The 25,151-nt window shown below is 34.2% G+C and overlaps 1 protein-coding gene across 2 annotated transcripts in view; it reads left to right on the top strand.

Moving 5' to 3' along the window:
* The first annotated feature begins 5,966 nt into the window (after positions 1-5,966).
* Positions 5,967-25,151, top strand: part of LOC125252080 (zinc finger and BTB domain-containing protein 7C) — a 37,391-nt gene continuing 18,206 nt past the window's right edge. The window contains exon 1 of one of the 2 annotated variants that reach the window (XM_048165103.1): positions 5,967-6,154. The gene's annotated coding sequence lies outside the window, so the exon portion shown is untranslated. Of the gene's footprint in view, positions 6,155-23,936; positions 24,709-25,151 lie in introns of those variants that run through there. The other variant, XM_048165105.1, reaches the window with a different exon arrangement.

The raw sequence follows: 25,151 nt of genomic DNA, 5'->3' as shown, positions 1-25,151 counted from the left end.
TAAGACTACATCACACTTCCTGTCAAATAAATAACAGAAACTCAGAAGCTTCTCAAAATGATTGTGTTCACTGTAGGAATGAAAACTCTTTGCATTCAACAGTTTGTGAAATGACTGCAGCAAGTGGGTCCAAAATTAACATCAAATACAAGTACAAAATTAGGTGTGGGAAGTAAATAAAAATTGGCAGATGGTGAATCAAATCAATGATATACAAACTGTTTACTTGATCTTTTCGCAATGAAAATAGCTTACTTTTTTACAGTGGTGGCCCTTTCAAAATGTTTTTTTTTTTTTTTTGGATAACTTAACAGTTTGCCATCAAATGTTTGCAAGATGTTTGAGGCCCTTCACTGAATTTGCTGCAATCTCAGCATCAAATCTTCTTTGCAAGAAGAAAAAGAAAATATTTAGCGAAATATACATTTTAGGGCTTGCAAGAAATATTTTCGCCCCGTAAATATCACCCACCATTGGCAACGGGTGGCAAAAATGTCATTTTTTGTACTGTGTCTGTGGGAAGATGTACACAAACACCAGCAACTCCAGCGGGCAGGTTTAGACATGAGAGAGTGTGAGATCACAGTGAGGGGGTTTAACTCAGTACAGCTCAACTAGACGAGACCCACCCACCCCGAGAGAGAGAGAGACGAGATGGGATGGGATGGGAACGGGGGTAGAATGGAGAGGAGAGGGCCGTGTGTGTGTGTGTGTGTGTGTGTGTGTGTGTGTGTGTGTGTGTGTGTGTGTGTGTGTGTGTGTGTGTGTGTGTGTGTGAAAGTGTGTAGGAGAGGCTAAGAAAAACATTCCGACCTGGCAGCAATATCACGGGAGAGGGCGAGAGAGAGAGAGAGAGAGAGAGAGAGAGAGAGAGAGAGAGGACTGGAGGAGGGTGAGGTAATCTATGAGTGTGCGGTTGGATTACATTCCTTGCCTTGTCCTCTCATGCAGAGGGTTGTGGGACCAGAGAGAGAGAGAGAGAGACAGGGAGAGGGAGGGAGGGAGGGAGAAACAGAGGGAGAGGGATGGCTGGTGTGAACCAGTCGGACCACTCTAGGGGTGTAGTCGACACCGACAACCACTAACAGTACAGTATATTCCACGAGTGCATACCATTTCTTGGAATTTCCAGCACTACCACACACACACACACACACACACACATTATTATTATAATATTTATTGATCATTTAATTTAATAATATTTTAATAATATAACATTTTTTACAAATCCTAAAGCTTTTCAAATTCATGTAACTGCCCTAATAATATGTAGCACTTTTCATCCTATTACTTTCCTTTTTTATTATTATTTTTTTGCATACACTCTTTTTGTATTTTAGTTATTGTTGTTACTATTTGTTTTATATGCTCTGATATGTAATACAATGTCTTATATTTGTCTTGTAAAATAAAAAAAAAATTAAAAAAATTATATACATTTTATAAATTATATTAAATTGTTATTTCTTTTAGAATTCGATATATATATATATATATATATATATATATATATATATATATATATATATATATATATATATACATTTTATAAATCATGTTTTTTAATTTTAATTTTTAAATTATGTTTTTTTAATATATATTATTACAATTTATTATTTTAAATAATATATATATTAAAACAATAAAATCTATAGAACAAAGGTATATGTACACATAAGCATGAACATATACACAGTGCATATATATATATATATATATATATATATATATATATATATATATATATATATATATATATATATATATATATATATATATATATGTGTGTGTGGGTGTGTGTGTGTGTGTGTATACAAACAAACACACACACACACACACACACAAAAATTCATATCAAATATCTTGTTCTCAGAAAATGGAAATCCATCGATCACATTTGCATATTTATTTCGAATTATTTCCACCAACAACTTTGCTTTTAATAGAGTTGTTTCTGAGGTTAGTGTACTTGATCACCAAGGAGACAACAATGTCAGCGAAAAACATGTTTGAGATGGATTTGCATGCAAATATTTCTAAAATAATGTGCATTTATAACACTTAAAATACTATGAAATTATCGATAGCAAGGCAATTTTTAATATTTCTATTTAAAAAAAAAAAAAAAAAGTAATTTCCACCCCAGATTGTGATCAACATTGTGAATACAAAATTTGAGATGTGGTAGAAATGTAGCTTAGTTTGTTCATAAAAAACAATCAAAAATAGTAGTTTGAAGTAAGTCAACAGGGTCAAAGGGCCCACCGTTGAAGAAACCCCCTGAACGTGTGTGAGGGAGACGTTTGCTACCCATGTACTGCTGAGGGAAACACAAACACACACACAGGCACTGCAGGAAAGGAAGTGGTTGATTTTTTGCAGTTTCAGCTGAAAGAGTGAGTCCTCATTTATAGGTCTGTCTCATTTCAAGCAATCAGTGATCATAAAACAGAAAGAGAAAGAAAAGAGGCAGAAAAAACTAGACTGTGTCATTCATATTTCTGAAACACAAAATTCAATGAAAGAGAGATTTAAAGATGCATCTACTCTACATCTTACAGCTAATGACAAGAATTGCACTTCTGGAAAATATTTAAAATGAGACAAAGACTCTCGTCATATCGGCGGCCAAGAAAAATGCTCATAAATCGATCATTTCTACAATGGCATCAAGTTTCCGTGTGATGCTGCATCCACACTGAAATGTCTCAGTATTCAGAGTTTAAGACCACCGTTTCATCGGCCAACGAAACAAACGAAAACCGCTAGTTTCTATGTTTCTGATAATTCAATAGGCGTTGTTTATATGTGAACGTGGGCGGTCATGCATTAACGTATTCATCTGTCTGACGAGTTGCAGAAGTTCAGAACGAGTCATTTTAGTATCTTTGTTTTAACCTGAGGAAGACATTTGAGTTCTGAAAGTTACAGTATGTTTTCTTAGTCAAAACATCAAAATCTTTCATCTCAGAAGATCAAGGGAGATTAGAATCCTCGTGACGAGTCCTTTAAGACAAAAATATATAAATTTCGTCTTATTTTGTCAATCATGTGATGCTCAACGACCCTATCAGATACTGATCCGTTCATGCACTCTTGAGGCCTGTTCACACCAAAGACGATAACTGCAATGATAAAGATATAGTTCTAAAAATCATTCTACATGTAAAACAATAGCAGAGTCCATACCAAAACGATAACCATAATGGCAGAGAGGAACGATATCATTGTAATCACTTTCATGAATGATTAAAAACATTGATAGCCAATCAGAATCAGGGTTGCTTAGTAGAGCTAGAGCATTTAAAGTGACAGACAACAAAACGATATCGTGCATTGGTGTGGATGCTAATATAGTTCTCCTTATAGTTATTGTTCTTGGTGTGAACAGGCCTTGAGAAGAAAAGGTTCTTGGATTCTTGACTCAATTCTAAAGACCCCTTTATGCCAAAACGGTTCTATGTAAGAAGAAATGTCTTTAAATGACTGCATCATACTTTCATGTTTAACAGTTTATTTCAGTTTTTTAAAGTGGACCTATAATGCCTCTTTCACAAGATATAAGATGTCCCCAGAATGTGTGTGTGAAGTTTCAGCTCAAAATACCCCACAGATCATTTATTATAGCTTGTCAGTTTTTGTGTGTGTCCCTTTAAATGCAAATGAGCTGCTGCTCCCCACCCCCTTTCCAGAAGAGGGCGGAGCTTTAACAGCTCAACAACAACAAAGCTGGAGAATCTCACGCAGCCAAAATGAGGATTGTCAGTAACGGTGTTCAGCCTTACATTGTTCAAACCGGAGTCGACACTGATGGAGAGACTCAGGAAGAAGTTACAACTTTTAGTACATTTCTGAATGGATAGCGGATAAATGTATGTAGTGTAGTTGCTGTGGAGTTGATTCAACTCATCCACTAGAATGTGTCGTCATGTTCATCTTTTGTGTTGAATTGACCCTCGTTTGTGAAGCAGTCTGGCGTAAAATGACGGCATGACAACAACACTCCACTACAACAACTCTTCCTCTTCTCTAAAGCAGCTCAACATGGCCCCGCCCCCTTTGTTGTGTGTTCTCAGGGGCGGGGTTTATGTACATTTTAGGATTAGCGACGTCACCGACCCAGGAAGAAGCTTGTTGTAGTCTCTACCAACCGTTTGTTGTAGTCCTTAAAAGGCGATTTTTGTAAAAGAAAATATCTCTCTTTGCATTGAACTTTGAGCGTCGTAACTTTGCAGATGTTGTTTATGCTCAAACAGCAACATTACACACTAACTAAAGTAAAAAAAAAAAGTGAAATCATAATCAACCACCCCTTTAATTGATAAAGTCTGGTTACAAGCTGTTTAATTCATAACATTTATTCAAAGAAAAAAATGAATTAAATCCAAATCAATTAATTAAAATTAAATCCATAAAATGATCCAGTGATGGAACCCCTAAAGCTTCTATATATGAAGCAGCTGATAGAACTCTTGAAGGTTCCGTTTAGAACCTTGTCTTCCGTGACATCACTTGATTAATGATACGCCGCTGAATTAAAATCGTCCTCCAGGTATCAAAGTGCTTGAGAGTGATTTGAGCTGGGTAAACATGTATTAATCTTGATCTTTAAATGATGCCGTTTGCGCAGTGTGAATGACACGGTAATGTGTTTAGCTCTGTACACTTGATGCATTGCGTAATTATCAGTGCGGTGCACACCTGCATTCACAAACGCCTTACTCATGAGCCTCACAGAAACATGCCCGCTCCCTTCTTTAGGTGGGTATTAATGAAGCGGCCCACATACATCATGCCCCTCCCTGAGTTTAATACGATAACAGCGCAGACACTGAATGCTGGGAACGCAGCCATGAGAGGAATCAACACATATTTACACATTACACCCATATACACTTCATCTACGGGGGCTGCGATCAATATATACAATAAATATGCAGCCTACTTAGCTATGTGAGTATTTGCTTACAAAATAAGCACTATGGTATTATTCTTTATCTAGGAGTACCATAAAAATAGCACAGTATATATGAATATGATGATCACATAGTACCATGGTATATTAATAAAACAGCATACGTATTGGATAAGTATTAAGGAATTAATAATCAATAAATATTATTCAATATAAGTACATTTATTCATCCAGTAAATAAATTCCAGTATTTTTATATATATATATAGTTTATATATTAATTTTATTCATATATTTTCTGAATGTGTCTGCTTGCCTTTTGAGAGGTCAGAATGAACATTTACAGGTAATGTTTATTGTTTTCTGCTTTCATTCAGAATGTACAATGTAAAATGTGGTCAGGTCGCTAAAAAATAATTAACATCTAAATTTCCTGGTTGTATTCCAATCACAAATATTATTTAATATGACTAAATAACACAATTACATTGGATTTCACCAACAAAAGTCATTTCTAATGGTCAGATCAGGTAGAAAGAGCTCTGTAAGTTAACAACTTTTACTATATAGTACGTCAAAATAGCATCTGCTACCATCATTTGACCAACAGAACCACCATAGTATATTATTTATGTATGTGCTATATTAAATGAAGTTTGCCTTACTGAATAATACATTCACAAAACATTTTTTCTCAGTAATAAAACATCAAATATGCTTCTCTGACTTAAAGGAAAATCCAATAAATCCAATAAAATTCATTAAATTGCAGTGCAGTGTGTGTGTGTGTGTTTGCATGCACATTTATGAGATGATCAGAATGTAAACGTGTTGATGAGCATGTTGCTATTAGTGCATAACACACTGCCAGTGTCTGCAGGTACGCTGGGAGGTTTGTGTGTGTGTGTGTGTGTGTGTGTGTGTGAGGAGCATGTCAGGTGGACACGTGCGGCCGGCTGCCAACATACTTTTGGTTTGGAGGGAGGGCTGGGTGGGTGTGAACTTTTGTTTAGTGTCTCTCTCTCCGTCTCTCTTTCTCTCTCCCTGATTCACGACACACCTTCTGTGCAAAACGCAACTCCTCTGCTTATCTCTCTCCCCCTCTCGCTCTCTCTCTCTCTCTCTCTCTCTCTCGTCTGTGTTCACTTTCACATGTTTGAATCGGAGGATAGCAGTCTGTTTCCTGACACGCAGAGACTTCTCTCCAAGAAGCAACTCCTCCAGCAACACCTAAAGGTCAGCAACCACTACTGTGTGTGTCTCTGTCTTTCGCTTTCTCTAAGTTTGTTTCTATTGGTGCCTGTCTTACTGCTCCATCACTGTCTGCGGTGAAATGTAAAGGGTTTGCGATGGCATTTGTTCAGCTCGTCTTGCGCATCTGTCATGTAAAGTGCGCTAGATTCTGCGGGACCCCCCCACCCCCTCGTTCTCACTGTCTTTTTAATTAGAAAGTCTAATACAGTAAAATGAGATGACAGGTCAGGGACGGGGGTCTGATGCTATCTCAGCATCACTCGGAGTTGCCCTGCAAGAGAACTCCAGTTTAAGACAAACCGGGCTTTAGTGAGTTTTGCGACAAATGTTATCGGTTACGCCACTACAGAAACTAAGCATAAAAACGCATGAGAGCAAAATTTAAATATGGGGAAAGTTAACGAAACAAATCAGAAAATATCTGCACTTGATATCATTTTACAATAATGTTCAATTTAAAAAAAAAAAAAAAAAAAATCGAAATTAATCTATTTTACACTTAGAATCATTCATTATAAAAGTACTTAAAATAAGTAAAAATAGCACAGTACTGTTCTGTAAGGAATATATTATTGTATATTCATAGGGAACAATATAAACATAAAAACTGACTACGGCTCACTCATTCATCGAAATCAATTATTATTTCAGAATGATAATCAACATTTCAAACTGTAACAATGTAACTGCTTGACCTGCGGAATCTTGACCTTTCAAAAATAAAAAGATTCTTCAAAAGAATTTAAAAATTCAAAATTCCAAATATTCAAATTTAAAGTGAACATTCTAATGAACAAAGTTAGAACTTTAATATATATATATATATATACATATGTAAAACATTAAATATATATACACGTATATATACACATACATATATATGTGTGTACTGTATATGTGTGTATATATATATATATATATATATATATATATAGACAGATAGATAGATATAGATACACATATATACATATACCTTTTTAGGACAAAAAATTGCTTTGAAAACACTGATCAGCATGCTTCCGCTATCTGCTGTGACTTTTATTTTGCGGAAACTTCACAAACGATGAATCTGTGAGCAGCACTGGCCATGTCTAAGACGGAATACAGGAAACATCATTCATCTGCTCTCTTTGTGAGCGTAAGCCAAGACTCTATCATGAATCTGGAGGCTTAAATGCTGAAGTATTCAAACATGTACATTCAGTGCACTCAGGTAAACTGTGTGAATACAGTATACACACACACACACACACACACACACACACACAGAGAGAGAGAGAGAGAGAGAGAGAGAGAGAGGGGGGAGCTTTGTTCGGTGTGGTCAGGGACACAGTATATCAGGTGAATGGGCAGATGACCGCCGGTCTCAATTATTCATTCATTTTAATTGTGGCTGTGACGGGTACCAGATTTCCTTTCAATGCCAAGCAGCTGCTTTCAGATCCATCACGGCATGTTCGAGCAGCTCTGATTAACCCGACATTAACAGGCCGTGATTACATAAAAACTCCTGCGGTGGGAGTCCAAACCTCACCGTCACTCAGAGAGAGAAGAAACGGAGAGCGGCGCGAGGGAACGGGGTTATGCCAGGATACGCACCACGCCTTTGTCTGTCGAGTCACTAGGACAAGGTTTATCAAAGTTGAACCTGATCCGAAGCAGTCTTTTGTTACACGGCAGATACTTTTACACTGGCGTGTTCTCAAACATTCGACAGTGTGGTGCGCTCCACGCGGGAGGGTGTGGGAACGAGGTAACCGGAACAATGATCGGGATCTCAGAGCGGTTCTAGATCACTGCTGGGAACGCACAGAGAAACTACACACACACACACAGCTCAGAACAATGACAAGGTTTTAGAACATCAGAACTATCAAAAAGAAGCTACTAACTGAACTACACTTTTCCATAACAGTATATATAGGTAGAACAGGTAGTCAAAATACACACCCAGTGTTGCTGAGAACGTATAAACACTTTGGCATCTGTAAGATTTTTTTTAAAGAAGTCTCTTCTGCTCACCAAGGCTGAAATAAATACAGTAAAAAAATACAGTAAAACCGTAATATTATGAAATATTATTGCAATTTAAAATAACTGCATTCTATGTGAATATATGGTAAAATGCAATTTATTCTTGTGATCAAAGCTGAATTTTCAGCATCGTTACTCCAGTCTTCAGTGTCACATGATCCTTCAGAAATCATTCTAATATGATTATTTGCTGCTCAAGAAACATTTCTGGTTATTATCAATGTTAAAAACAGTATTTTTGTTAAAACTGATACATTATAATGTATTTACTGTCACTTCTGATCAGTTTAATTAATCCTTGCTGATTCACCACCATTTTTTTTTACATCAACTTTATGGGAATCAGTCTATGGAAGTTTGTTTCCACCACTGAATAAAAAATAAAAAGGTAATTGTGACTTTTTATCTCACAGTTCTCACAATTGACTGATATAAACTAGCAATTGCAAGTTACAAAGTTAGAACTGTGTGATATAAACTCGCAATTATGAGTTATAAAGTCGCAATTGCGAAATATAAACTTGCAATTCTGAGAAAAAAGTCGGTCTTTTTTTCTTGGAATTGGATTTGGACTTTATAACTCACAACTGATAGTTTATATCTCACAATTCTGAGAAAAAAAGTCAGAATTGCAAGAAAAATGTCGAATTCTGAGGAGTTTATATCACGCAATTCTGACTTTATAACTCGCAATTCTGAGAAAATAATATAAATTAGCAAACTTGAGACATAAACTTGCAATTCTGAGATAAGAAAACTCACAATTTTGAGAAAAAAAGAGAATTGTAAGCTAAAAAGTCGCAATTATCTCTTTTTTTATTCCGTGGTGGAAACAAGCTTCCATATCAGTCAGTATGTCCAAACAAAAGCTTGTTTATAGCGTTTATAATATCGAAGTCAAATGTGGTCTGACTGACAGTCTGGAATAGAGAATTGAGGTTTTTAGTCACTGAACAAAACAGATATTGATGAGGGACTGTTATTGGCACAAACGCACTGCTACTTTTTTGGTCCGAATTATTTTTGTTTAATAATAAAAAGCACACTTTATACAGTAATTTAGCTACTGAAAATAACATTTCGATTTGATAAAGAAGTGTTAAAAAGAGAGAAAATCCTTCAAAATCAACAATGAGCATAGTGAGATATCAAATCGAATGAAAAATGGCCGCTTTTGCATTTAATTGTGTTACACAGCTTGATTCTGATTGGTCACGTATGACATTATGCAGTAAAAGATGTGCACGCATCATGATGCCAAATTGAATAATTTATCGTTGTCCCAGGCAACGATGTCCTACATATATGTGCTGGTTTCATTTCTGCAAAAATGACCCTCCTCCAAAGTGAAATTATTTAGTCACCAAATCCATCCGTGCTAGTTTCATTATCACAAAATAACTCCCTCAGGGTGAAACAACACGTCCTGATCATCCCGTCAGGGTTTATTTTGTGATAGTGACCAGCTGATCATTTCTTTTAATTCTGTGGTTTGATTTTACTAAATGCAGACATGTGAACCCGGCCTCTTCTATGAACGTGCGTGCGTTCGTAAGCGTTCAATCTAATAAGAGTAAGTTTGTCCAGTTTACGACCCAAAGTGAAAGTTAGGGGATTCACATCCTCTCACACACGTCTGTTTCTGATGACACAGCCGCCCAACAGCACACTCAAACTGAGACTGAAATAGTGCCTGCCTATATGTCATTTTCCTTCCTCTCTCTTCATCTTATCTAAGGTAAAGCTTATCTGTCAAACCGTGAGCACTGTCCTGACCTCACCTTTACACAGAGAGACACAGACAGTTAAACTCTCACTGATCAATTCGTTTTCCGCTGCATAAAACGCTTCTAATGAATGTGTATTCGGAGGTCACGACTGAATCTTTTATGATCCTGCTTTGAATAACCGCTGATTAATTCAATAGTAAAACGGTTAACACTGGATATTTACAGCCATCCATCCAAGTGCCGGATGTCATAGCATGTTTATTTTAATAGCAATTCAACAGGTCACATGATCATGTAATTTCACTATCACTATGGTCACGGTGAGTGAGCCGAGCCGCTATTTATAATCTCTGAGCGCTGCGATGGCTGGGATTATTTGAGGTTTCTTTAAGAAAGAGTGTTTTTCTTTAGAAGTTCCTACACATCACAAGGTCACATGACTAATCACCCATAACAAACAGGAAATTAACTACACATTTAGGTCAAAGTCTCCAGAAAGAAGAAAAAGTAGTATGCCTATACAATGACTCTCTACAGATAGCCTGATATAAACTAAACATCATAAACATCATAATTATTAAGATCATAATCTGATCTAAATAGATATACTACAATAATTACTGTTTAACAAGACTTTACTGTACTATAACTAGACTTTACAATAATACAATCAGACTTTATTAGACGTAACGTACTGTTCTATCGCTATACCATATTAGTATTATATTTTACTGAAACTGTACCAAACCTGATTAGACATTACTGTACTATAATCTGTCCTATTTCTAATCTGTAACTAGACTACACTAAAACCAATTATTATTGGACGTACTATAACTAAACTTTACTCTTTTATATGGAAGCTGGTTAAAATAAAAAAGTTAATTGCAACTTTTTTTCTCAGAATTGCAAGATTATAAAGTTATAAAGTCAAAATTACGTGACAAAGTTAGAATTGTGTGATATAAAGTCGCAATTCTGACTTTTGTCTCGCAATTGCGAGTTTTTAATCACGTAATTCTGACTTTATATCACAATTCTGACTTTTTTTTTCAGAATTGCATGAGATAAACTCACAATTGCGAGTTATAAAGTCAGAATTGTTATAAAGTCAGAATTGTGAGATATAAAGTCAGAATTGTTATAAAGTCAGAATTGAGTTATATAAACTCGCAATTCTGAGAAAAAAGTCCCTCACAATTGGACATTATAACATGCAACTGTGAGTTTATATCACTCAATTCTGACTTTATATCTCGCAATTCTGACTTTATAACAATTCTGACTTTATATCTCACAATTCTGACTTTATATCTTGTAATTCTGACTTTATAACAATTCTGACTTTATATCTTGTAATTCTGACTTTATAACAATTCTGACTTTATAACACAATTCTGACTTTATAACAATTCTGACTTTAAATCTCACATTTCTGACTTTATATCAGATAATTCTGACTATAACTCGCAATTCTGACTTAATATCACGTAATTCTGATTTTATATCAGATAATTCTGACTTTATAACTCGCAATTCTGACTTTATAACTCACAATTCTGACTTTATAACAATTCTGACTTTACATCTCACATTTCTGACTTTTATCAGATAATTCTGACTATAACTCGCAATTCTGACTTAATATCACGTAATTCTGATTTTATATCAGATAATTCTGACTTTATAACTCGCAATTCTGACTTTGTAACTCGCAATTCTGACTTTATATCTGGCAATTCTGACTTTATATCTGGCAATTCTGACTTTTTATCTCGCAATTCTGACTTTATATCTAGCAATTCTGACTTTATAACTCGCAATTCTGACTTTATAACAATTCTGACTTTATAACAATTCTGACTTTATATCTCGCAATTCTGACTTTATATCTCGCAATTCTGACTTTATATCATGCAATTGTGACTTTATATCTCGCAATTCTGACTTTGTAACTCGCAATTCTGACTTTATATCATGCAATTCTGACTTTATATCTCGCAATTCTGACTTTATATCTCGCAATTCTGACTTTATAACAATTCTGACTTTATAACACAATTCTGACTTTATAACAATTCTGACTTTAAATCTCACATTTCTGACTTTATATCAGATAATTCTGACTATAACTCGCAATTCTGACTTAATATCACGTAATTCTGATTTTATATCAGATAATTCTGACTTTATAACTCGCAATTCTGACTTTATAACTCACAATTCTGACTTTATAACACAATTCTGACTTTATAACAATTCTGACTTTACATCTCACATTTCTGACTTTATATCAGATAATTCTGACTATAACTCGCAATTCTGACTTAATATCACGTAATTCTGATTTTATATCAGATAATTCTGACTTTATAACTCGCAATTCTGACTTTGTAACTCGCAATTCTGACTTTATATCTGGCAATTCTGACTTTATAACTCGCAATTCTGACTTTATATCTCACAATTCTGACTTTATAACAATTCTGACTTTATAACAATTCTGACTTTATATCTCGACTTTATATCTCGCAATTCTGACTTTATATCAGATAATTGTGACTTTATAACACATAATTCTGACTTTATAACTCGCAATTCTGACTTTATATCATGCAATTCTGACTTTATATCTCACAATTCTGACTTTATAACAATTCTGACTTTATAACAATTCTGACTTTATATCTCGACTTTATATCTCGCAATTCTGACTTTATATCTCGCAATTCTGACTTTATATCAGATAATTGTGACTTTATAACACATAATTCTGACTTTATAACTCGCAATTCTGACTTTATATCATGCAATTCTGACTTTATATCTCGCAATTCTGACTTTGTAACTCGCAATTCTGACTTTATATCATGCAATTCTGACTTTATATCTCGCAATTCTGACTTTATATCTAGCAATTCTGACTTTATATCTCACAATTCTGACTTTATATCTCGCAATTCTGACTTTATAACAATTCTGACTTTATAACAATTCTGACTTTATATCTCGACTTTATATCGCGCAATTCTGACTTTATAACAATTCTGACTTTATATCTCGACTTTATATCGTGCAATTCTGACTTTATAACTTGCAATTCTGACTTTATATCTCGCAATTCTGACTTTATAACAATTCTGACTTTATAACTTGCAATTCTGACTTTATATCTCGCAATTCTGACTTTATAACAATTCTGACTTTATATCTCGACTTTATATCGTGCAATTCTGACTTTATAACAATTCTGACTTTATAACTTGCAATTCTGACTTTATAACAATTCTGACTTTATATCTCGCAATTCTGACTTTATAACAATTCTGACTTTATAACTTGCAATTCTGACTTTATATCTCACAATTCCAAGCATACAATACCAATTCGGTACTGAAATTTAAAAAATGTGATGCTTTGAGTGCTGTTGAGTGGATTTGTAAACACCTCTGATTGGTCACTGTGTTCACACGCTCAACAAATACGTCTATGTATGGCTACAGTGATCAAAAGCACACGGAAGTGTTTGAATTTGAAAGCGTTTTGCAAGCAGGAGCATTTGAAAGCAGGCGTCTATCAGCATCAGTGTTGCCAAGTCCTTTAACACTGTTGCCAGGGGTTATTTTTCATGTCTGCAAGTTGAAACGACCCCAAATATGATATTTGGCCACTGGAATGTGAATTTTACCAGGGGAACCCCACCAAAAAAGCAGATTTTACCCCCCGGAACGCGATTTTTACCAGGGGACCCCCCTGAAATGCGTTTGGGCTAGTTTTAAGTAGCAATTTGGCGGGTTTTGTTGTGAAAATCTGGCAACCCTGATCAGCAGACCAGTCCGCTGAGAGACGTCTGCTTTCAAGCGCTCCCGTGTGTATCTGTGTAAGCGCTCAGTGAAAAGCATCATTGATGTTTATTTACAACATGTTTTTGAAGCGTTGATCATTGTAGCCAATCACAGACATATCTGTTAAGCATGTGAACGCAATAGCCAATCAGAAGTGTTTATGAAGGCGCTCAAAGCGTCACATTTTTAACATTTCAGTACCGACTTGGTATCGAAGTCAGTACTTTTGAGAAAACTACACCAGACTATACTTTACAATAACCAAACCTGATTAGACATGAGTATATTATACTGTTCAGTTACTAAATGTAACTCTTCTATCACTACAATATTCTAAACTTTCTATGCTATCACTAGACTATAACGATACTTACTACAACCAAACATGATTAGACTGTATTATATCAAAAACATTACTGCTCCATAACTATATAACCAGACTTTACTCTGCTATATCATACTAAATTTAACGTTTGTATAGCTAGACTATACTTCATTATTCTATACTTTATCATACTATAACTATTCTGTTCTATAGCTAGACTATACTACAACTAAACCTCAGTATTCTGCATTGTCAAGTGTACAGCTATACTACTACTTCTTGTACTGTAACATATTTGAGTTTCTTTCAGCTGACGCATCTTTCTTCTTGTTTAAGCCTGATCTGTTAGATTTCAGCTTTGGGCCGTGTGTGTGTGTGTGTGTGTTTGACTGATTTCCTCTGGTCTTCTATGAAAAGTGAGTGTGATGTGAGAGCAGCTGATTGGGGAACATCTAAACTCCTGTAGGTGTTTCCTGTGTGAGAAGAGTCACTGTAACCAGTGGCAACTCCCAGACTCTCTCCTCTCTCTGTTGCTGTGGGTGAATTACAGAAGCCGAAACACACACACACACAAACATGTTTGAAATGCAAGTTTGAAATGATCACACACACAGTATTATTCAGGGCGACACACCACAACACACGTTTACGTAGAGAAACCAAGCTCAGTCAACCACACACACACAAAGAGAGGGAAAGTGGGCCGTTTTGTAATGTTGCTGTAAGATTTTGGTTTTGAAACTGGGTCCACCCACTGGTGAGAGAAAAGAGGAGAGGCACAGAGGAGGGGTGCATGGAGAGAAAGACAGCGATAGAAATGAGTGTGTGGGCTATCACTCACTCACTCACTCAGTTTAAAATAAGGACACATTGATCCACCCACCCTAACCCCACATAACACACACACACACACTGGAGCAGAAACCTCAGCACAAGAGTTTAGGTATCACAGCAGGCCACTCTCGGGCCTGATGGACTGACAGTCGGGTTGTAATGTGTGACGGCAGGAAGTACACATGATTGAGGAATTATCTCAGTGTTTGGTAGCTGCTGGTTATAGTATTGTGTCTGGATATTTTTTATGATGAAAATGACTTAATAAGGGTTAACAGCGGCCGATAGGATCTACAGAGCAGCGCGGGCGATATACTGCTAATATACAATGACAAACAACACATTTTATATAACCTTTATTCCAAAATACAGGGAAATGTTTAACATATATTGCCAAAGACAGAGTCCTGACCTGGTAGGTAGTGCACATGCTGGACGACCCGAATTAACTCTAGATTGGGTCATTTCACGATATGACTAACCCAATTTTTGTTAATTTCTGGTCTAATTTCAGGCTGTCGCTATCAATAAAATACAATATAAAAAATATTCAGTTATATTTATATAAAATATATACACAATATATTTATTATTAATAATATATAAATTAAATGTACTTCATACATTAAAGAAATGTATTTCTATTTTAAAAATTGAAATGTATAATTTATAAACATATTAATTTATATATATAAATTAATACATGTTTATAAATTATGTTTAAATTTAAAAAAAAATACATTTCTTTAATGTGTATATATATATATATATATATATATATATATATATATATATATATATGTGACACACAACTATATTTATAAAAAAATGCTAAAGTTATAAATTATATAAAATATTATATATAATATATTGTATACATTATATAATATGTAGTATACATTAAGTAAATAAATAATATATAGTATACAGTATATATATATATATATATACACACACACACACACTTTTTAAAATGTATTTATTTATTTATTTTAAAAAAGTACATTGTCATTTTTGATAAAAAATTAATAATATAAAAATATTATAGAATAATAATATAGAATAATATAGAATAATATGAATAGAATAATATGAATAAATAAATAAATGAATAATGAATAAATAAATATATGAATATATGAATAAATAAATTTTAAAATTTATTTATTCATAATATGAATAAATAATTTTTTATGTATATAAAAAATATATATACATGCACTTTTTAAAATGTATTTATTCATTTTTTTTAAATAAAAAATGACAATGTATGTATTTTGGAACACACTCAATTAATGTTAAATGAATAAAAATATTTGTCTCTTTAATTGTTCTGTTAAATATATTAATTGTTCTGTTAATTGTTTAGATATAAAACATGTATTTTTTATATTGGTCCATCACTAGCTCAAAGCTCAAACAGACTGTTGAATATCCAGTGCCAATATATATATATAAACATAACATAAACATATATATTTCAATTGAACGGTGTGCATGAGAGCATGCGTGTGATATGCGTTTGCATTTTTTTGCATGAAGCAACATATGTGCATACAGTTGTGACTGATCACTATGAAAGCTTGCATCTTGTGTGTCTATGTGTGTCTGTGTGTGTGTGTGTGTGTGAGCGCGCTTTGACAGACATCTGTCTCCTGTGCCCTGCAGCCTGGTTGGTTTTAATTAGGTAGAGCCAGAGGGCCCGAGGGCAGACAGGGGCTAGTCATAATCACTCACTCACACACACACACACACACACACACACACGGGCCAGCCTCCCCCTCACAATCCTCCACAAAAATGTCCTTTCAGAAGGAGCATCTCAAAAAACACAAAAAACACACACCCTCACACACTCCATCTGTCGCAAACACGTGTGAGATCTGTGCTTTACATGCATGATTAGTTTGATTAACGACATATTAGGGGATGTACATTTCGGTACATTAAGTGTCTGCCTTCAAATGTGTCGCGACACCAGCACAATGCCGTAGTCACCAACAGGATACTCCGGTTTTCCTTTAAGCCACAACTTTCTGGGTTGAAGGTGTGTTAATTACAGAATAATTGCTGGAGTTAATTGGTTTCTATCATAATAATTGATAATCCCTGTAGCTTAAACAGTAGAGCGTTGTGTTAGTAATGACTACGAATGCATGAACTAACAAAATGTACACCTTCAATACATTAACAAAAAGCGTCTGCAATACGCATAAATGTTACATGTAATTGACGAAGTTTAATGTACAATTTAGCTTGTATACATTTCGATAGGCTTGCACAACGAAACTATATTTCCTAGGGAAGCACCGATTTGAACATTTTGGCCGATACCAATAACCCTTTATATTTGAAAGCCGATAAGTGATATATTGGCCGATAAATCTAAATCCAAATTTGTATATAATTTTTGAGAGCCTGATTACAAAAACAGAAGTTTCACCATTAAAAGTCATGTCCCAAACACACGATTATAATGTTCTCATTATAATATTATGTAGTTTTTATGACACACTTGTGCTGCACATGTTGCACTTAACTGTATTTGACTTTTTGAAGTGATTTCAATCATATTTCAAGCAATTCAAAACCATCACGGTGGACAGTGCGCATCTGAAGTGTCTCAGCTGAAGGAAATAATCCATTATTTATCAGCTTTAATATATCGACCAAATACATCTGGCCGATAATGATAACATTAAAAATTAACATATATCAGTCAATAGCAATATGGTGGCTGATATATTGTGCATTCCTAATATTTCCCATCATGCTCTGAGGAATGACACAATACACCGATAAAGCAATTAATGCTTGAATCATTATCGACATGTAGTTCACACTCACACACACAGACTGACAAGCCTGACTAAGACAAAAACACAGATAAAAACTTTCTTATCAGCAGCATTTCCAAAAACGTTCACCGTTTCTCTGTTGTCTAAGTGTGTGTGTGTGTGTAGAAGATACCAGATAACACCGATTAAGCCGACCGAAAGACACAACACATCCCGTAAAAACAGGAGCTCATGTGTGGAGGGGTTCACAGATGACCTTGTTGCATATTTTGGGCTGTCTGTATGTGTGTGTGTGTGTGTGTGTGTGTGTGTCGTCCTTGGACGACTGTTTCCCACCCTAGTTGGTGGGTTTGTCTGTAAGTGGGCAGAAATGACAAATTTTTCCCACAAGGCCACACCCTTGAGCGCCAAAGCCCCCACTCCCGGAATAAATCTGTGCACGGCGTCCCAAATTGCAAATCCAAAGGATATACAACTGATGAATTTATATGTCAGATTTGATCACACACACACCAGTATCAAGTTGTTGATGGAATTAAAGTTTTTGGTGCTTGACTACGTAAATGCTAGGGAGTGCTGCATGATGCATGGGTGTTGCTATGATGTTTGGTGTGGTTGATACTTGAAAAATCACTTTTTTAGTAAAGTAACAGCACAACTCTCTAGGAATCATTCATGTCTAGATCACAAATGCTGCAGGACTTAGTTCAACAGTCAGGTTCCAGAAGTAAAAACATTTATTTTCTCTACAGGGAAACAGATTTTAAAGCTGCAGTCCGTAACTTTTTTTAGTTAAAATGTATTCAAAATCAAGTACATAACCAGCCAGTACTATCTCCTTACCTTAGGCCGATTCACAACGGTAAGCTTGTTTTCTAGTTCGAGTGGTTCTGGTGGGTTTCCGCAGGAAATTCGAGCATGCAGCTGTTCATCTTTGCGTCATTATGTCACGTCGGTTTACGTAAAGGAGTCCCAGGCATGTGGAGGAATAATTAAACTTAAGTTGATGGCGAATTGTATGGTATGACAAATTAACGTTAGACATTAGACTGTACAGAAAGTGAAATCTACAGGTAACGCTAATACACACTAAATACACAATGTCACACAATGCTGATGTTGTTAACATTAACAATTTGAGAACAAACTATAACAATAATAATTTGCATGGTTTGATGTGATATGAGCTAAGCGATCGTTAGATTTAATCACCGTTGGCAGCGTGATTTACTGTAATGCTTTTCTCCCCTCAGTCAGTCAGAACAAAAGTGGCAGATTTGTTCAGATGACAAAATCTTTGATTCCGAAGTACAGTATCCTCACTGATGTGAGATTCGTCCGCGCTGAGGAGCCGTGCCGATGCACAACCCACGTAAAGATGATAATTACGCAAATAACTGCAATTGCAGGTTTTGAACAGAGACGGCGACAAAGAGGCAAAACTTACAGACTGCAGCTTTAACTATAACTTTAAAAAAGTCTTACTGTGAGCTACGAGGTTGTTAATCAATAGTATTTGCTTCTGTTGAAGCCATCAGCCCGCATTATTTCAATAGTTTTAACAGTGGAAGTGAAAAACTACATTACCCATGATTCTGTACAGAAAATTGTCAAAACAAGCAAAAAATACCAAAAGATCTCTTTAGCTCCGCCCATTCCCATGAAGCACTGCGAAAGACATAATTGAGTCGGTCTCCCTACACTCTGAAAATATTTCAATATTTCAATATATTTTGCAATAAACTTAAAATATATTGTTTACATATATATATGTGTATATATATATATATATATATATATATATATATATATATATATATATATATTCAACATTTTTATATGCAGTTACATATTTCTCCATTTTAATTTGATTATGCTGTTTGCAATGCTTCATGGGATTGTAGTTCTTTCCCTTACTAAAGAAAGTACACAGTCTTGTAGCTTTGTCTTTTTGTCAAATTTTCAAGAACTAATTGTTACAAATCATAGTTTGAAATCATTTTATGATTCTCCTCATAGCTGGTTGTCTTGGTTCATGGCTTATAACGCTTTAACAAGGACAATTTTGAAATCCCTATGGGAGAAATGGATGGAAAAAAATACTTCCAGAACCAACGGCACTGAAAAAGTCTATAGAGATATAGAGATCTATAGAGACTCTATAGAGATGCTCTCCTCGGCAGAATAGAAAGAAACATCTGACCTTACCTGAAATGAGGCATCACGGGGTCACCAAACACACAAGGGTTTTGTCAGTCGTGGTTCTGAATGTGTCTCGTCTTCGTCTGACTGCTGCTGTACAAAAACAACAATTTAGTTCTCATTGCATTTTGACTGATGCAAAAAACGTCTGAGAAATTTGATTCTAAACAGGGTTACTAAAACATTTAAAAACAAAAAAACACAAAAAATTCACTTGGTTTGACATGATTCTCTAAAATAACAAAAACTTAAATAAAAAATTAATAAAAACTATATATATATATATATATATATATATATATATATATATATATATATATATATATATATATATATTGTGCCACAATGCCACAGAAGAACTGTTTTTGGTTCCTTTCAGCCATCAGAACCCCTTTTTTCTCTTAGTGTGAAAAACATTTTAATATTCTAAAGAACCCTTTTCCACCACAAAAGTTCCTTTTGTACAACTAAAAGATTCCATGGAAGTTTAAGGTTCTTCATGGAACCTTCAATGCCAATAAAAGAACCTTTATTTTTAAGAGTAAAAACGAAATCAGAAAATACAACCACTAATTCAAAACATTAATAATAACCTATAATAATATCTCAAATATACTAAAGTGACACAGATCCTAAAGCATTTTCAAAAGAGTTACAGAACACCTCAACCAAAACAAAGTGTCACCCATGCAGGATCGATTTAATGCGTCATTGCGTTACGATTTTTAAAATGTGTCAAGCACAATTCATAACACAACACAAACACCTGCCGCATTCTCAGAGTCGTCACAAACTACTTTTCAGGGTGAAAAAAAGAACTTTTATTTTGTAGTTCTTTAGAAAACCACCAATGTTCTGCTACCCAAAAAACCTTCAATGACTTTAAAACCTTATTAATGGTCCTTTAAAAGAATTAACCACTGAAGAGCATTTATTTTAAAGAGTATATGAAGCATGGTCTCTTGTAAAGAACCAAGTGTCATTGTAGGTTCTTCAGATGAGTGTTTGGTGGTTTTCTGAAGATAAAAAGTTCAAATAAAATAAAAAGATAAAAATAAAACGTTCTCTTTTAGGTCTTTTGTGTTGTGTTGTGTTATGAGATGTGCTTGACACATTTATTCTGAGCGTATATAAAACTCTAATACAGGAATCTGTTTTAACGAACATAGAATCACCTGTTTGAGGTTTCTATGACAACTAACTGAGAATACCTTCAAATAATGTTGTGTGTGTATGTGTGTGTGTGTGTCCATCTCTTGAATTTCACATTCGTCACATTCTCAGCAGTACAAAGAAGTCTATCTCAATCATATTTTACCCAGAATCCCCCTGTTAAACGCTGGCTTTGGTATAAAGTAACCGTGCTTGTTAAAAAGCAGGTCATGATCAATCTGTCATGAATTACATAACTAGGTGGATTCTTGATGTCATTAAGGAAATCCTGTCCGTGTTAAAGCGTCGAGTCATGATTTAAAGAGACAGACGCTGCGGGAAAATGTCACAGTGCCAAAAATCACAAACGAGAGAGTCTGTAATAGTTTTATGGCTTTTGAAACAATAGATTGTGAGGAAACACACTCCCTCTCTCTCTTTTCACACAAAGACTATTTCTGAAAAAGTTTCTGTACATCTCACAATCCAAACATGAGCCATTTTAAATTTCACACTGTTTTTGGTCGAGTTCAATTTTGACTGAACAAGAGATCTTTTCTATTATCCTTGATAAGAGAGATTTTGTTACAAAATGCTGGTAGAATGAGATCTCATTCAAAGAAATCTGAAACACAAATACACTAAATGAAACACTGACAGAGCGTTAATCGGCTGTGAGTGTGTTATAGGATGAGATCGTCCATCTTCTCAATGTCCAGCTTTAAAAACAGAAGATCATAAACATTCACTGGATGGATAAATGCATGATATATGCCAAGTTTTACATACTCAGAGGTACATCGAATAATCTAAAGCTTTTTTCAGAAGGATCACAGAATCAGCTGAAATGTGGGAAAAAATGTTTTGTGACACACAAAGTACTGCACTGTCACGCGTGTCAAATCACACCACACACTTGACTTCTTTCCTTTAATCGCATCCTTCTTGTTCTTTTTACGAGTTTAGAAATATTTAGAAATGTTTTGTTTCACCTAGACACAATTACTATAATTGAGTGTTAATTATTAGTTTTTTAAAACATTTGCTTTTATTACTTTTGCATAGTTGTACCATGAAATGTTCAACACATTTAACTACACTACTTATGGAAAATACTTATAATAAATGATAACTTATGGAAATAACGTATAGAATTAAAAAAAAAAAAAAAAAGTACAGTGTGTGTGCATGTGTGTGTGTATCTCTCTCTCTCTACATATTATTATATATATATATATATATATATATATATATATATATAAATAAAAACACAGAGAGAGAAATGTATGATTAAAATATATATTAATTATCAAATATTATGAAGAAAATGTATATGATTTTACTATATATATATAAAAAATTCTATAATATAATTTTTAATATATATAGTTTAACCATATATATATATATATATATATATATATATATATATATATATATATATATATATATATATGGAAAATGTATGAGTAAACTATATATTAAAAATCAAAGAAATTGTATGATTAAAATGTATATATATATATATATATATATATATATATATATATATAAAGGAAAAAAAAATATATATATAACATTATGAAGAAAATGTATATGATTAAACTATATATGTATTAAAAATTAAATAATATAATTTTAATATATATTATAATCATAAATTCTTTATATATATATATATATATATATATATATATATAAAGAAAATGTATATGAGTAAACTATATATTAAAAATCATAAAGAAAATGTATATGAATAAATACATATTATATATTAAAATATTATGAAGAAAATGTATATTATTAAAATGTATATGAATAAAAAAATATATATAATTGTTGTATAAATGTATAAAATATAAGAAAATAAGAAAATGTATTTTATTCAAATATATTATATATATTCTTAAAAATAAAGGTTCTTTATTGGCATCCAAAATTCCGTAAAGAATCTTTAACATTGATAGAATCTTTCCATTCCACAAAAGGTTCTTTAAAGTGTAAAAAGGTTCTTCAAACTAAGAAATAAAAGTGTTTCTTTAAGAATTGTTCACTGAAAAGTGCTTTCTCACACAAAAAATGTTATATATTAAAAAAATTATATATATAATATAAGTATTAGAGTAAAAACTGCTGTCTGGATGAAGTAATGTACTCTTCACACAAGTGTGAGTATAAGTTTACACGTTAACTAACTGATTAGCCGTCTACCTCTGGTTTCAGTTTCAGCGAAGGGAAATTGAACAGCCCTGTTGAGGAACATGCAGTCTGAGCGGCAATATGGGTCAAACCACACGTATAAAACAACCAACTTCTAATTAACTAGAAAGTCGTAACGTCTCAATTCTGGCATTATATAAAGTATCATTTAATTAAGTCTGACCTGTGCCACGTTCAATGACATACAATATTCAGCAGAAATGTGCATACTACCATACTACTCTTCCTTTTCCTGCATTATATGACTGTTACGCTTGTGTTCATTCAGTATCACTTACTGTATATACTATTATAGTTTTTGTTAATATTTTGAATTTAATATATTTTCCATTTTCATTTTAGTTCAAGTTTTAGTATTTTTTTAATATGTCTATATAGTTTTTATAATTCAAAATAAGAAATGCTGCCTTGATTTAAATTAAGGTTTTTTAAATATTTTATTTAAAGCAATGAAAATATTTTTTATGTTTTTAGCTCAGTTAACAATACTAACCCTGGTGTACAGCAAGCAATTTTTTGTGCATGCATAAAATACATACTACATTTGCATACACTGAAGCTTGCTCTGGTCGTATGCTAGATGTTGGCAAATATTAATTACAACTTGCGATATCTCTTTCTTGACTCATCACATGAGTTTGTCAAATGTTTAAATAAAATTGAATGAAAAATTCACAATAATTGTTTTATTTTTAATCGAAGACTGCGCCACTAGCCGAATTAAATCCATTAAGGTTATGCGCCAATATGTTTTTAAAAAATAAAATTAAAAAAAGATCATATACAAAGTAGATAGTCCAGTATTCAGTAAGCAAGAAGTAAGAGTAGCATGCTATTCTGAACTTCAGGTCCTCTACCTTCCTCTAATTCATCCTCTGCATATATAGAACTGGTACTTTTCTCTCTCTTCCCTCATTTGTGCCCAAGTTCGAGTTGCAAATCCTTCACGAATAAAACTAAAAATTCATTTTGTCTGACCCCAAATCAGAGGGTTTGTGCACCATGGGCTTTATTACATACTGAGCTTAAACTGTGTTGTGGAGGAGGATGGGTATTATTATCCTGAGCTTCCCACCCAGCTATAAAAACTACATCGCTGCTCTAGAGTAGATCCACCTCCTCTCTCTCTCTCTCTCTCTCTCTCTCTCTCTCTCCTCCTTCCTGTCAGCTTCCACACAAACCTCTCAGTCTGTCCGCGTGTGCCGTTGTTTTGGGCTTGTAGTTGGATGCTCGTCTCTGCGTTTTTGTGAATGGAGAGGAGCCGCTCGGGCAGACAGGATGGACAGGCGTCTTTGTGTCCCTCAGAGACGGAGATGAGACCGGCTCGGGTCTGAGACGACACTTAGTCCTGGAATAAATCACACATACACTTACACACACCTGAGGATCTGCACGGGTGAGTGCGTTACTGCTAAAATCACCTGTTTTCAAGAGTTGTGCATGTGGGAAAGTGTGTGTTCGAGTCAGAACGCGCACAATTTTTGAATCTGCGGCTGACGTGTGCGCACGTACAAGCTGTTTATGTTTGTTTGTACGTGTCCGTCTGCATCTCAGGTATAGAACAGCATGTCTGTGGGCAGTAATTTGATGACTCACGTAATTATTTGGGCCATTCTTTAGATGTCGTCTCCAGAAAATGAGCGTGTGGAGTTTTGGCCGCGCTGTAAACGCAAACTAACACAAACAAGTAATGACACAGCAAATCGACAATTACAGCAGACACCGCTGACTCTGATGTGTGACAGCAGCATGGCAAACAGTTTAAAATGACTTTACGTCATTTACTTTACAGGTTGAGCTCACACTGTATGACAAAGTGCACAATTTAATTTCTCATGA

Source organism: Megalobrama amblycephala, linkage group LG18 (genome assembly GCF_018812025.1).
Source record: "Megalobrama amblycephala isolate DHTTF-2021 linkage group LG18, ASM1881202v1, whole genome shotgun sequence".
In the NCBI taxonomy this organism is placed as follows: domain Eukaryota; kingdom Metazoa; phylum Chordata; class Actinopteri; order Cypriniformes; family Xenocyprididae; genus Megalobrama; species Megalobrama amblycephala.
This window is presented reverse-complemented; position numbering and strand designations above follow the sequence as displayed.